Here is a 12,406-nt window from a genome sequence, read left to right as displayed (position 1 = left end):
CCTTCACCACACACAAAAAAGACACACAGATAAATGGAATAGAATCGAGAGCCCAGAAATAAATCCAAATATCTATGGACAGCTAATATTCGACAAAAGAGCCAAGAATATAAAGTGGAGAAAGGAAAGTCTCTTCAACAAATGGTGTTGGGAAAACTGGACAGCCACATGCAAAACAATGAAAGTAGACCATTATCTTACACCATACACAAAAATTAACTCAAAATGGATTAAAGACTTGAATGTAAGACCTGAAAGCATGAAACTTCTAGACAAACATAGGAAGTACGCTCTTTGACATCTGTCTTGGCAACATATTTTCAAGTACCATGTCTGACCAGGTAAGAGAAATGATAGAAAAAATAAACAATTTGGACTACATCAAGCTAAAAAGCTTCTACACAGCAAAGGAAACCATCAACAAAATGAAAAGACAACCTAACAATTGGGAGAAGATATTTGCAAACCATATATCTGATAAGGGGTTAATCTCCAAAATATACAAAGAACTCATACTTCTCAACAACAACACAACTAACAGCCCAGTTAAAAAATGGGTAAAAGACCTGAACAGACATTTCTCCAGAGAAGATACACAGATGGCCAACAGGCACACGAAAAGATGTTCAACATCATTAACTATCAGGGAAATGCAAATCAAAACTACAATGAGATATCACCTCACGCCCATCAGAATGGCTATAATTAACAAGACAGGAAATAACAAGTGTTGGAGAGGATGTGGAGAGAAGGGAACTCTCATACATTGTTGGTGGGTGTGCAAACTGGTGCAGCCACTACGGAAAACAGTATGGAGATTCCTCAAAAATTAATGATAGAACTGCCATACGATCCAGCTATTCCACATCTGGGTATTTATCCTAAGAACGTGAAAACACCAATGCCTAAAGATACATGTCCCTCTCTGTTCATTGTAGCATTATTCACAATAGCCAAGTCTTGGAAGCAACCTAAGTGCCCATCAAAGGACGAATGGATAAAGAAGATGTGGTATATATACACAACGGAATACTACTCAGCCATAAGAAATGGAATCCAAACACTTGTGACAACATGAATGGACATTGAGGGTATTATGCTAAGTGAAATAAGTCAGAGGGAGAAGGTCAATACTGTATGATCTCACTCCTAAGTAGAAGATAAAAACAACAACAAACACATAGAGACAGAGATTGGATTGTTGATTACCAGATGAAATATTTAAACATAAGTCCTGAAAGTATAGAACAAATAGAAGAAAATGTAGGAGAAACCTTCATGACACTGGACTTGGCAAGGGTTTCTTCAATAGAACAACAGAAGCTCAGGAAACAAAAGCAAAAATGGACAAGTGGGACTACATCGAAATAAAAAGTTCTACACATCAAAGGAAACAATCAACTTAATAAAACACAACCTGCATAGTGGATATTGCAAGATACTGATTTAGTGTTAAACCCTAAAACATGAAAGAAACACCGATAACTTCATGACAAAAAATGACAATAAGCTAAAATTAAAAAATGAAATTAAAAAATGAAAGAGGACTTGAAGGAAATTTATCAAAAGAAGATAAACAGATGGCCAATGGTATAGGAAAAGATGCTCAACATCACTAATCATCAAGGAGATGCAAATTAAATTGTAAACTCACTGAGATATCACCACACACTTCTGAGGATGGCCGGGAAAAACAAAAACAAAACAAAACAGAAACTAATAAACAATAGCAAGGATGTGGACAAATTGAATCCCTTGTGCACTTTTGATAGGAATGTGATATGGTGCAGCCACTACAGAAAACACGATGAAGATTCCTCATAAAATTAAAAATAGAAGTACCATATGATCCAGCTATCCTACATCTGAGTGTTTATGCAAAATTATTGTAATCAGGATCTCAAGGAGATATTTGCACTACCAAGTTCATAGCAGCATCACTCACCATAGCCTCGTGGTGGAGAGAACCTAAATGTCTATCAACAAAAGAATGGATAAAGAAAATTGGTATATACATACAATGGAAAGTTAGTCAGCCATAAAAAGGAAGAAAATCCTGTCATATGCTACAGCATGGTTGAGCCTTTAAGAATTGTGCTCAGTGAAACACGCCAATCGTGGGACAAACACTGCATGAATCCCCTTCTATGAGTTATCTAAAGTAGTCAAAGTCAAAGAAACAGAAAGTAGATGATGATTGGCAGGGGCTGATGGAAGGGGAATGGTGAGCTACTGTTCAATAGATTGGGAGTTTCAGTCACGCAAGATGAAAAATTTACAGAGATCTGTTGTATAACATTACTCTTATAATGAACGATATTACATGATATAATAAAAAATTGGCTAAGAAAGTAAATCTGATGTTATGAGTTTTTTATCACAATAAAAATATTTTTCACTACTATCCTTATTTTTTAATGGAAATGTCTTTACACTTTGGTCTATTTATGAATTTATAATTCCAAGGTCAGTCTGTTGATAATAACACATTGATTTAATTACAGATGCTTTATCATTTAATTTATTTTATAACTCACCAATCTCAAGTTATATATGTATATATACAGATATATATTCATAAAATTTACCTTCCTGTTATGGAAAATGTCTGCGTTTCTCAAAATTCATATATTGAAGGCCTAACACCAAGTCTGATAATATGTGAGATGGGATTATTGGGAGACAATTTGGGTTAGATGAAGTCATGGGGGTGGGGGACACCAGAGAGCTTGCTTTCTCTCTGACGTGTGAAAACACAGCAAGAAGGCTGCTCTCTGCAAGACAGCAGGAGAGCCCTCACAAGGAACCAAGATAGCTGGCACCTTGATCTTGAACTACTCAGCCTCCAGTACTGTAAGAAATACATTTCTGTGGTTTAAGCAGTCCAGTTAATGGGTTTTTTTTTGTTGTTGTTGTTATGGCAACCTGAGCAGACAAACACACTACCCAAGGAAATGGTTGGATTTTACCTTTTCTTCAAATCTGCATTATTTATATAAGGAATGCTTGATAATTGTCTTCATATAGGCTTTGCCATTTCTTGTTGGTTTTCCTCTTATTTGATTTTATATTGTTAATTGCACCCTTCCTTTTATAGTACCTTGGAACGGATTGTAATGTGTACATATGAAGACTTGTGTGCTATATATTCATGTTACTATCAATTAGATAATTTTATTGTTTTATTTTTGTAATACATTTTTCCACTGCTTCTTTGGGCTTTCCAAATATATGTCCATATGCTCTGCAAAAAAGATAATTTTACCGCTTTATTTCCTAAAGTTAAATGCCTTTACTGATACCTCCAATAAAGTGCTCAATAATATAGGCAATGTTGGTCTCATAGTGTTCTTTCTGATGTTAGTGGGAATTAATGTGTTGTTTTTTGACAGGTAAGATTGTGTTGGGGCTCAATGACATTTTTTATCAGGTTGAGTACATATCTGCTACTACATATCCGCTACTATCTTGTGTCATTTTCTACCATCAACAACTTAGAATGTTGCCAAGTTGTTTTGCTTGCATCTGTCAAGTTGATCATATCTCTTTCTCCCTAACTTTACAAAGTAATTAGTTATACTAAAATATTTCCCAGTAGTTAAATCACTGTAGTCCTGGTAAAAGTTGCACTTGATCTTGCTATACCTTTTAAGGTTGCCGATATTGCTAATACAATATTTAATAATGGATTCCAAAGCATATGAGAGATTTGTCAAACATATTTGTGATGATTTTTGTAAATCATTTGCAAGCATTATTCCTCAATTCTGTTGAGTGACCTGGAGAGCATGAGTTTTTCCAATAATTAAGAGTAATAGAATGTTACTGATAAAGCGTATTGTGTAGTGTAATTTTTATGATGGAGCTCTTTGTTAAATATACCGTTTTCTTCTATGGATAGTGTTCAGCTCAGAGTTTTTACCTTTTCTTGCATCAGTATTTTAAAAATGTGTATTCCTAGAAAATATACAGGTCAATTTATACTTCCCAATTAACTTACACTGAATTCTACAATGATCTCTAATGAGTTTTCACATGAGTTCCAACCGTCATGTTCTTTTTTCCACTCTTATCTTCTTGAAAATGGCTTCTCAAGCCATTTGTATCCTTCCATGCCATGTTCATAAGGTTCCTTATTCTACAATTCAGGAGACTGGGGATAAACATATAATTACATTTTGGGGTCAATGAACTTTTCAGGAAGCACAGGATCCAATTAAACACATGTGCTTCAGTGTGATTCCCCTTTCTGTCAGATCTCAACATTTTCTGCTTCCACTACATGAGACCCCATCTGTCTCCAGGTATTATGGAAAAGGAAAAGTCTCTCAAAAACACAACCTGTCTCTTTGGAGCTGTTCACTAGAAACCTCTAATTGTTTCCAGGAATCCGGAACTTGAAAAAAGTTTTTTGTTTTTTTTTTTTTGATTGGTCTCAACTGTATAATTGTGCAGTGTCATTGAAACTACAAATGAAGTAATAATGGCATTATTTCTGTGGGGAGATGAGGTCACAGAATCACAAGTCCATTCTATAGAGTCTGGCTGCCTCCCTCACACACAAGCAAGGACTGTCATGACTGTCACCTGAGCCCACCTTCCTGGCAGCTGAAAGGAGTTGGGTGAGTCTGTTCTATTTCAGTCTGAGAGACAGAGTCTATAAGGCAATGAGGCAGATCAGGGTCGGTTCCCATGTCTGGAAAAGGGGTATTTCTGGAGTACAAAGTGGTCAATGCCAAATCTTACTGGAAGCCCCCTTTCTTGGGCACTGGAAGAGCTTTGGAAAGTCCCGAGAGGTCCAAGACTTTATATCAATCTCTAACTGTTGTATTTTAACATGATTCTCGCTAATCATGGCTGTTAGAGTTTGCTCTAAGCTGTCATAAATTCTTACTTCTATGATTCTTAACACTGTCATTCATCTATTAATCTGCTATTCAATGTACTCAACAGAGATTACAGAGAAATTTTCACTTTTAGTATAGTTATTTCACTGAAAGTTATGTACATATGGTGAGTTTGAGCTAAGTGAATCATCCGTCTCTCTGCATAAACAGTGGGACTAAGTGGCAATTGCTGAAAATGAGTTAATTTTCTCTAACTCGTGGTTGATATGCTTAATAGAGATGGTAATCATGTCTCTTCTGAAAATGACTGTATTCTGTTTTTCAAGATGGAACAATTTTTATTCCTGAAGTTAATAAAGGAGACTTTCAGGAAAAGTTAACTTCACAACTGAGGGATTCAGACAGCAGAAAGATTAAGATCTTCAGCATTTTTCAAGTTCCAATGTGTCTTATGATATTTTGCCTGGTTTTAAAAATTCTAACATCATTTTCAGGCTTATCCTCCTGTTTGTACCATAGCAAATTATTCAGTGCACAAGATTTCAGGCCTCAAAATTCCACTGATATATATTTGTCTTGAAGTTTACATTATTCCCAAATCACATATGATTTCAATAATTTTTTAAAATAAACAATTTTACGTTCACTAGTGACTAACTTAGGTTCTATTTCATTATGTATTTTTATGTATTATGTCCTATGTATTTATTATGTGTTTAAATTTCATATGCTTTAGCTTAGAGCACAGCCCAATATTATATAAAATTTCTGTGGTGGATACCATTGGCAAAAAAGTGATATTACTACTTCTTTACTATCCTATATTGATCCATCTTCAGGAAATCAAATTTGGTCATAGGAAATTATTTACTGCACCTACATTTTATTAAGACCTTTGGATCTTTATTCACAATTGATATTGTTTTACAGAAGAACTATTTACACAAAAAAATGGGAAATTAACACAATCAAACCTATAAATAAGCCGACTTTCAAGTATGACCAGATATGCATATTCTTGCCTTATTTAAAGAACACAAATGGGGGCTACGATAGTATAGCACAGAATAAGCACAAATGACAGTGCACCCAGGCTACCCAGGTTCACACCCTGACTCTACCAATATTTAGAGGAGCCATTTAAACCCATTTCCATTAAATTATCTATGTTTTTAAAGGGAGAATAACTATAGGTCCTAACACATAGATTTGTGAAAGCTAACTATATTAGATTAAGTATACTAAAAATTAATAAGAGTTAATTGTAAGCACTATACAAAGAAACACATCCAACTGGAAATTTCGTTAAAGAATATATTTTAGAAAAATTCTTAAGGATAGTTAATGGTAACTGAAGAATATTTGAATTTAATTTTCTGTGAAAAAGGTAGCCCATAACTCGTTTTCCCTGAAGGATGATCTGTTTTTGAATGTTAGTGATGAGCCCTGGACAGTAAAAGAATGGCCTCCATGGATTTGAAAATTGGAATGATCTTCCTCTTCCAGACTGTCATTGGAATCCTAGGGAATTTCTCACTTTTATATCTTTATATCTTCCTTTACTTCGGTGGGTGTAGGTCAAAGTCCATAGATTTCATTCTCAGTCACCTGACTGTAGCCAACTCCTTTGTCATTTGTCTTTATAGGAATCCCAGAGACCATGGCAGCTTTTGGGTTGAAACATTCCCTCCATGATTTTGGATGCAAACTGGTTTTCTATGTACACAGAGTGGCCAGAGGTGGGTCTGTTAGCACTACCTGCCTCCTGAGTGTTGTCCAGGCCATCACGATCAGCCCCAGGAACTCCAAGTGGACAGAGTTTAAAGTAAAGGCTTTAAAGTACATTGTCCCCTCCAATGTCCTATGCTGGGTTCTGCATATGCTATTAAATATCAGAGTTCCTATTATCATGACAGACAAATGGAACAGTAAAAATATCACAAAACTATAGACTTTGGATACTGTTCTGCTACACTTAATGACAAAGACACAGACTCAGTATTTGGAGCATTGATATTCTCCAACGATGTTTTGTGTTTGGGACTCGTGACCTGGGCCAGTTGCTCCACGATTTTCATTCTGCCTATGCAAAAGCAGAAGGTCCAACATATTCATAGACAGAACATCTTGTCAAGCTCTTCCCCTGAAACCAGAGCTACTTGAAGCACCCTGGTCCTTGTGAGTGCCTACACATCCTTCTATATTCTCTCTTTCATCATTCATATTTATTTTTCTATTTGTCATGAAACCACTTCATGGTTGGTGAACACACCTCTGCCTTAATCAAGGCTTGTTTCCCAACTGTCAGCCTCTTTATACTCATGAACCGTGAATGCTGTGTATCCAGGTTCTTCTGTGTGTGCACTAAAAGAAGTAGACAAATCCCTCAACTCATAAGAAAAATATAGTTTATCTGAGTCTCATCATGTTTAGTCATCTATGCCCTCATCCATCACAGAATCTGAAGCACAGTTATGAGCCAGTCTCATTGCAGGGAGAGTTGTGATGAGAGAGATTCTACTCCTATAATAAATAGTAAACAACAGCAATGCTAAAGGAAATTGGTTGTAATATTTTTTCTTCACTGTAATTTTATTCTATACTTTGGTGTGTTTCCTTGAATATATTTTACTATACATAGTGTATTTTTTCTGCTCTTAATAATTTAAAAAGTTTTTATCATATTTTAAGTACATATTTACTGTATATATCATTCGATACACTATATTTGATACAGTCTTTCTCTCACTTAGCAGTCTTGTATTTCCCTCTTCCCTTTTTTGAGTTTCCTTGATATAATCTGATATTTTTTTTCATAACCATAAATCTTTGCAAAAGCAGAATATTTTATAACAGAACTTTCACATATTGTATTTTATTAATTTAAGACACAATTCATCATATAACAGATCTTTTTTGTATTTATATTTCAGTTAATGTTCAGTGAGGAAAAATAATCCCCTCGGGGTGTTTTACTCAGAGGGAATGTTGAAGGGACACAGAGACGAGCAGTAGCTGGAAGCTCCTTCCACCTGCAGGACTAGAGGGACAATGGGGAGGAGGTGGTGTTCCTGGAGCCCAGCAGCCAGGACCATCATTGGTGCAAAGACACAGCCCCTGATTTAGATGCCAACTGTGGCAAAGTAGAAGAGGGACAAACTCCCTGGCCTCTTCCACCCTCTCCAGCCTCTGCCAGTACCTCCCTGTGCTGGTACCTGTCCAGAGGAGAGTAGGCAGGACACAGGAGTGCCCCTGTGTCCACTGATGACCAGATGACAGGTGGATGATGGGTCAGAAAAATATAAGCCAATGAGGAGCAGAGTTTCTAAGACAGAAAAACCACTGTCAATTATCCCCTCCAGGTGGGCAGTTTGGACAGGATATAAGACCAACCTATAAGAGCTCTCTCCAATATGGTACAGCTCTGTCCATGGAAAAGAGTTGCACGTTTTCTGCCTTGGTAATCCTGGGACTGAAGTTACTTCCCACTACTCTGAAGTCAGGGTCTGCTTCAAGCGGCTTCTTGCCGGATAGATTTCTCAGGAAAGATAAGAAACCACTGTCATATATGCCCAATATGCCTAGGTTTCTATTTCTTCCTCGACCATGAAATGAAGTGAGAACTCCCAAAAAGTTGGACCAAAAGGCTTACAATGTGCAGTCACAGTAAAATGAAGTACACTCTTTTAAAAATTGCTTTCTTCAGAAACGAAATCATTATCCTGAGAGATATAAACACCTCCGTGTTTATTGCAGCATTATGTGTAATAGCCAAGACACAGATACAACGTAAGGGGCCATCAGTGGAAGAATGGAGAAAGAAAAGAGATATATATTCAATGAAATATTATTCAGACATAAACAGAAGCAAATCCTAGTTTACAAAATCATGGATGAACCTTGAGGGCATTAGGTTATTAAGGGAAATACGGCAGAAGGAGAAAGTGTATGATCTCACTTATATGTGGAATCTAAACAATGCAAACTCATAGAAACAGAGATCTCATTTGTGGCTGCCTGAGATGGGGGGTGATTGGATAAAGGTTCAAACTTCTAGTTGTAAGATAAATAAATTCTGGGGATACAATGTACCACACAATGACTAAAGCTAACATAATATATTGTGTATTTGAAAGTTGATAAGAGGGTAGTTTTTTTTCTCTTTTTTTGAGGAAGATGGGCCCTGAGCTAACATCTGTTGCCAATCTTCCTCCTTTTATCCTTTTTTCTCCCCAAAGCACCAGTAGATAGTCGTATGTCATAGTTGTACATCCTTCTAGTTGCTCTATGTGGGACGCTGCCTCAGCATGGCATGATGAGCAGTGCATAGGTCCGCACCCAGGATCTGAACTGGTAAACCCAGGGCTGCCAAACCGGAGCACGTGAACCTAACTGCTACATCATTGGGCTGGCCCCAAGAGTAGATCTTAAAAGTTCTCATCACAAGGAAAAAAATTGTAACTATAAGAGGTGCTAGATAACACTGCATGAACACAGGGGTGCATGTATCTTTACGCATTGGTGTTTTCAAGCTCTTTGGATAAATACCCAGCAGTGGAATAGCTGGATCATATGGTAGTTCTAACCTTGATTTTTTGAGGAATCTCCATACTGTTTTCCATAGTGGCTGCACCAGTTTGCACACCCACCAGCAGTGTATGAGAGTTCCCTTCTCTCCACATCCTCTCCAACACATGTTGTTTCCTGTCTTGTTAATTATAGCCATTCTGACGGGCGTGAGGTCATATCTCATTGTAGTTTTGATTTGCATTTCCCTGATAGTTAATGATTTTGAACATCTTATCATGTGTCTGTTGGCCATCTGTATATCTTCTTTGGAGAAATGTCTGTTCAGGTCTTTTGCCCATTTTTTAATTGGGTTGGTAGATTTGTGTTGTTGAGATGCATGAGTTCTTTATATATTTTGGAGATTAAGCCCTTATCAGATGTATGTTTTGCAAACATCTTCTCTCAATTGTTAGGTTGTCTTTTCGTTTTGTTGATGGTTTCCCTTGCTGTGCAGAAGTTTTTTAGTTTGATGTAGTCCCATTTGTTTATTTTTTCTATTGTTTCTCTTGCCCCATCAGACATGGTGCTTGAAAATATCTTGCTAAGACCGATGTCGAAGAGCGTACTGCCTATGTTTTCTTCTAGAAGTTTCATAGTTTCAGGTCTTACATTCAAGTCTTTAATCCATTTGGAGTTAATTTTTGTGTATGGTGTAAGGTAAGGATATACTTTCATTGTTTTGCATGTGGCTATCCAGTTTTCCCAACACCATTTGTGGAAGAGACTTTCTTTTCTCCATTCTATGTTCTTGGCTCCTTTGTCAAAGATTAGCTGTCCATAGATGTGTGGGTTTATTTCTGGGCTTTCGATTCTATTCCATTGATCTGTGTGTCTGTTTTTGTGCCAGTACCATACTGTTTTGGTTACTATAGCTTTGTAGTATATTTTGAAATCAGGGAGTGTGATACCTCCAGCTTCGTTCTTTTTTCTCAGGATTCCTTTACCTATTCGGGGTATTTTGTTGTTCCATATGAATTTTAGGATTCTTTGTTCTATTTCTGTGAAAAATGTTGTTGGAACTTTGAGAGGGATTGCATTGAATCTATAGAATGCTTTAGGAAATACGGACATCTTAACTATGTTAATTCTTCCAATCCAAGAGCACGGAATAGCTTTCCATTTCTTTGTGTCTTCTTCAATTTCTTTCAGCAATGTTTTATAGTTTTCCATGTACAGCTCTTTCACCTCTTTGGTTAAGTTTATTCCTAGGTATTTTATTCTTTTTGTTGCAATTGTAAATCGGACGGTATCTGAAATGGGTGAGTTTGTGCGGGGACCCTTTAAGAGTCAGTTTTAATTTCTTTGTGAACCAGCTTTTCTGGGGGTACTCCCCAATGTTTTAGTAGCAGGCAAAGTCAGATATTATGCCACTTGTCTCGATTGTGCTGGGTCCACAAAATGCCCACAGCGGGGCGCTCCCCGGCTCAGGGCCCTGCTCCTCCAGGGAGGCTGCATACCTTTGGGCTGCTGCCAGGCTTCCGTGGAGCTGGCAGCTTGTGAAGGCTGCATTTTTCCTCTCCAGAAGGGAGTTTCTGCCTCTTCCACCTCAATTAGGATTGTCCTTTGTTGCAAGAGTTCGTCTTATCCAGTTTTCAGTTCTGTCTCAGGGGTAATTTTTCCACGAGTAGTTGTAAATTGGCTGTGTCCGCAGGAGGAGGTGAGTTCAGAGTCTGCCTACGCCGCCATCTTGACTCCGCCCCCAGGACTATAATTCTTAAATCCATCTTCTCTTCAGTAAATCTGACTTTGAAATCATAGATTAACTTCAGGATTATTGGCGGGACGCCTGTAATACATCCACACTTGTAACAAAGTGCTGTATGACTCTATCAGAATCATGTAATTCTATGCAAGAACAGCATCGGAATAGCAGTTTATGGAATAGAAACGTTTTATCTAACTATGGGTTATGATGCAGTTAAGAGAGACATTAATTCTGTCTCCAGTGGGAACATCCATTTTCTGATGATTATAGTGAGACTGTTTTCCATCTTAGAGGTAGGAAAAGAGCATTTAAGGAAAGGTAACTTTGTGTTTGTGTGTTTCAGACAGCAGTGTCAGACTCAAATGCATCTTGTGGTATTTTCTCTAGTTTACAATTATTTTCATATCAAGCTCAAGCTTAACACAGGTTTCTCTACAACTTTATAAAATTCACAAGATTTCACAAATGTCACCTCGTTGTCAACAGTTTCACTTAACTCAGGGATGAATACATATGTGATCTGAAAATAGTAATAATTTCATTTCTACACTACAATGTTTTATCAAAGATTTCAGTTTCACGTCTCATAGGGTATCACATAGACTGTTTCATAATGTGATGTTACTGTTCAATTACTGTGCTACGAGACATTGCACTTTTGATCCTGGCATAAAAGCAAGTAAGTCTTTTCTAAGACTGAGTCAATCCTGTGTTCATTATGTCCAAGTTTGTCATGGGGCAGATTCTTTTAGTGTTATACTGCAATAACAAGGAATGCCAAATCTTTCATAAGTGATATTGACCTATAAAATGAATATTTATACATAAAAAGAAACTTGCAGAAACCAAAATAATAATAAAACACTATCAGTCTAAAATAAAATGGCAAAGTATAAGGAACACAACAAAATACATATCTGAATTACTTGGAAGTCAAGCTGTCTCGGTTTATTAGTGTAGCATAGATGTTAGAGTCCTGTCTTTGCTAGAAGCCCAGCCACTCTGCTCCTAAGCAGTGTGCTCATTTCAGCAAATTGACTAACCATTCTGTGCCTCATTTATTTTCCTCTGCAAAATGAAATCACATAAGTGCCTATATCACAGAGTTGTGAAGATTTAAAAACTTACTCTGTGTACAGTGTTCATACCACTGATTTGTAAAAATTGTTATTTAAAGGTCAATGTGGTCAAGAATTGGAAGCCTCTTAATAAAATAAAAACTAATTTTTGTAAATATTTTTGAATAGGAACTAGTAGTAAATGCAAAACATGAATTTCCGTTGAC

General features: G+C 36.9%; 1 pseudogene; it reads left to right on the top strand.

Annotated features, from left to right (window-relative positions):
- Window positions 1–6,317: 6,317 nt before the first annotated feature.
- LOC147912748 (vomeronasal type-1 receptor 2-like) lies at window positions 6,318–7,255 on the top strand (annotated as a pseudogene).
- Window positions 7,256–12,406: the final 5,151 nt, after the last annotated feature.

The sequence above is a fragment of the Ceratotherium simum genome, chromosome 33, assembly GCF_057802395.1.
Source record: "Ceratotherium simum simum isolate JZ-2026a chromosome 33, ASM5780239v1, whole genome shotgun sequence".
NCBI classification, from domain to species: Eukaryota; Metazoa; Chordata; class Mammalia; order Perissodactyla; family Rhinocerotidae; genus Ceratotherium; species Ceratotherium simum.
Note: the sequence above shows the minus strand (reverse complement) of the source record. Positions and strands in the feature narration are given on the sequence as shown.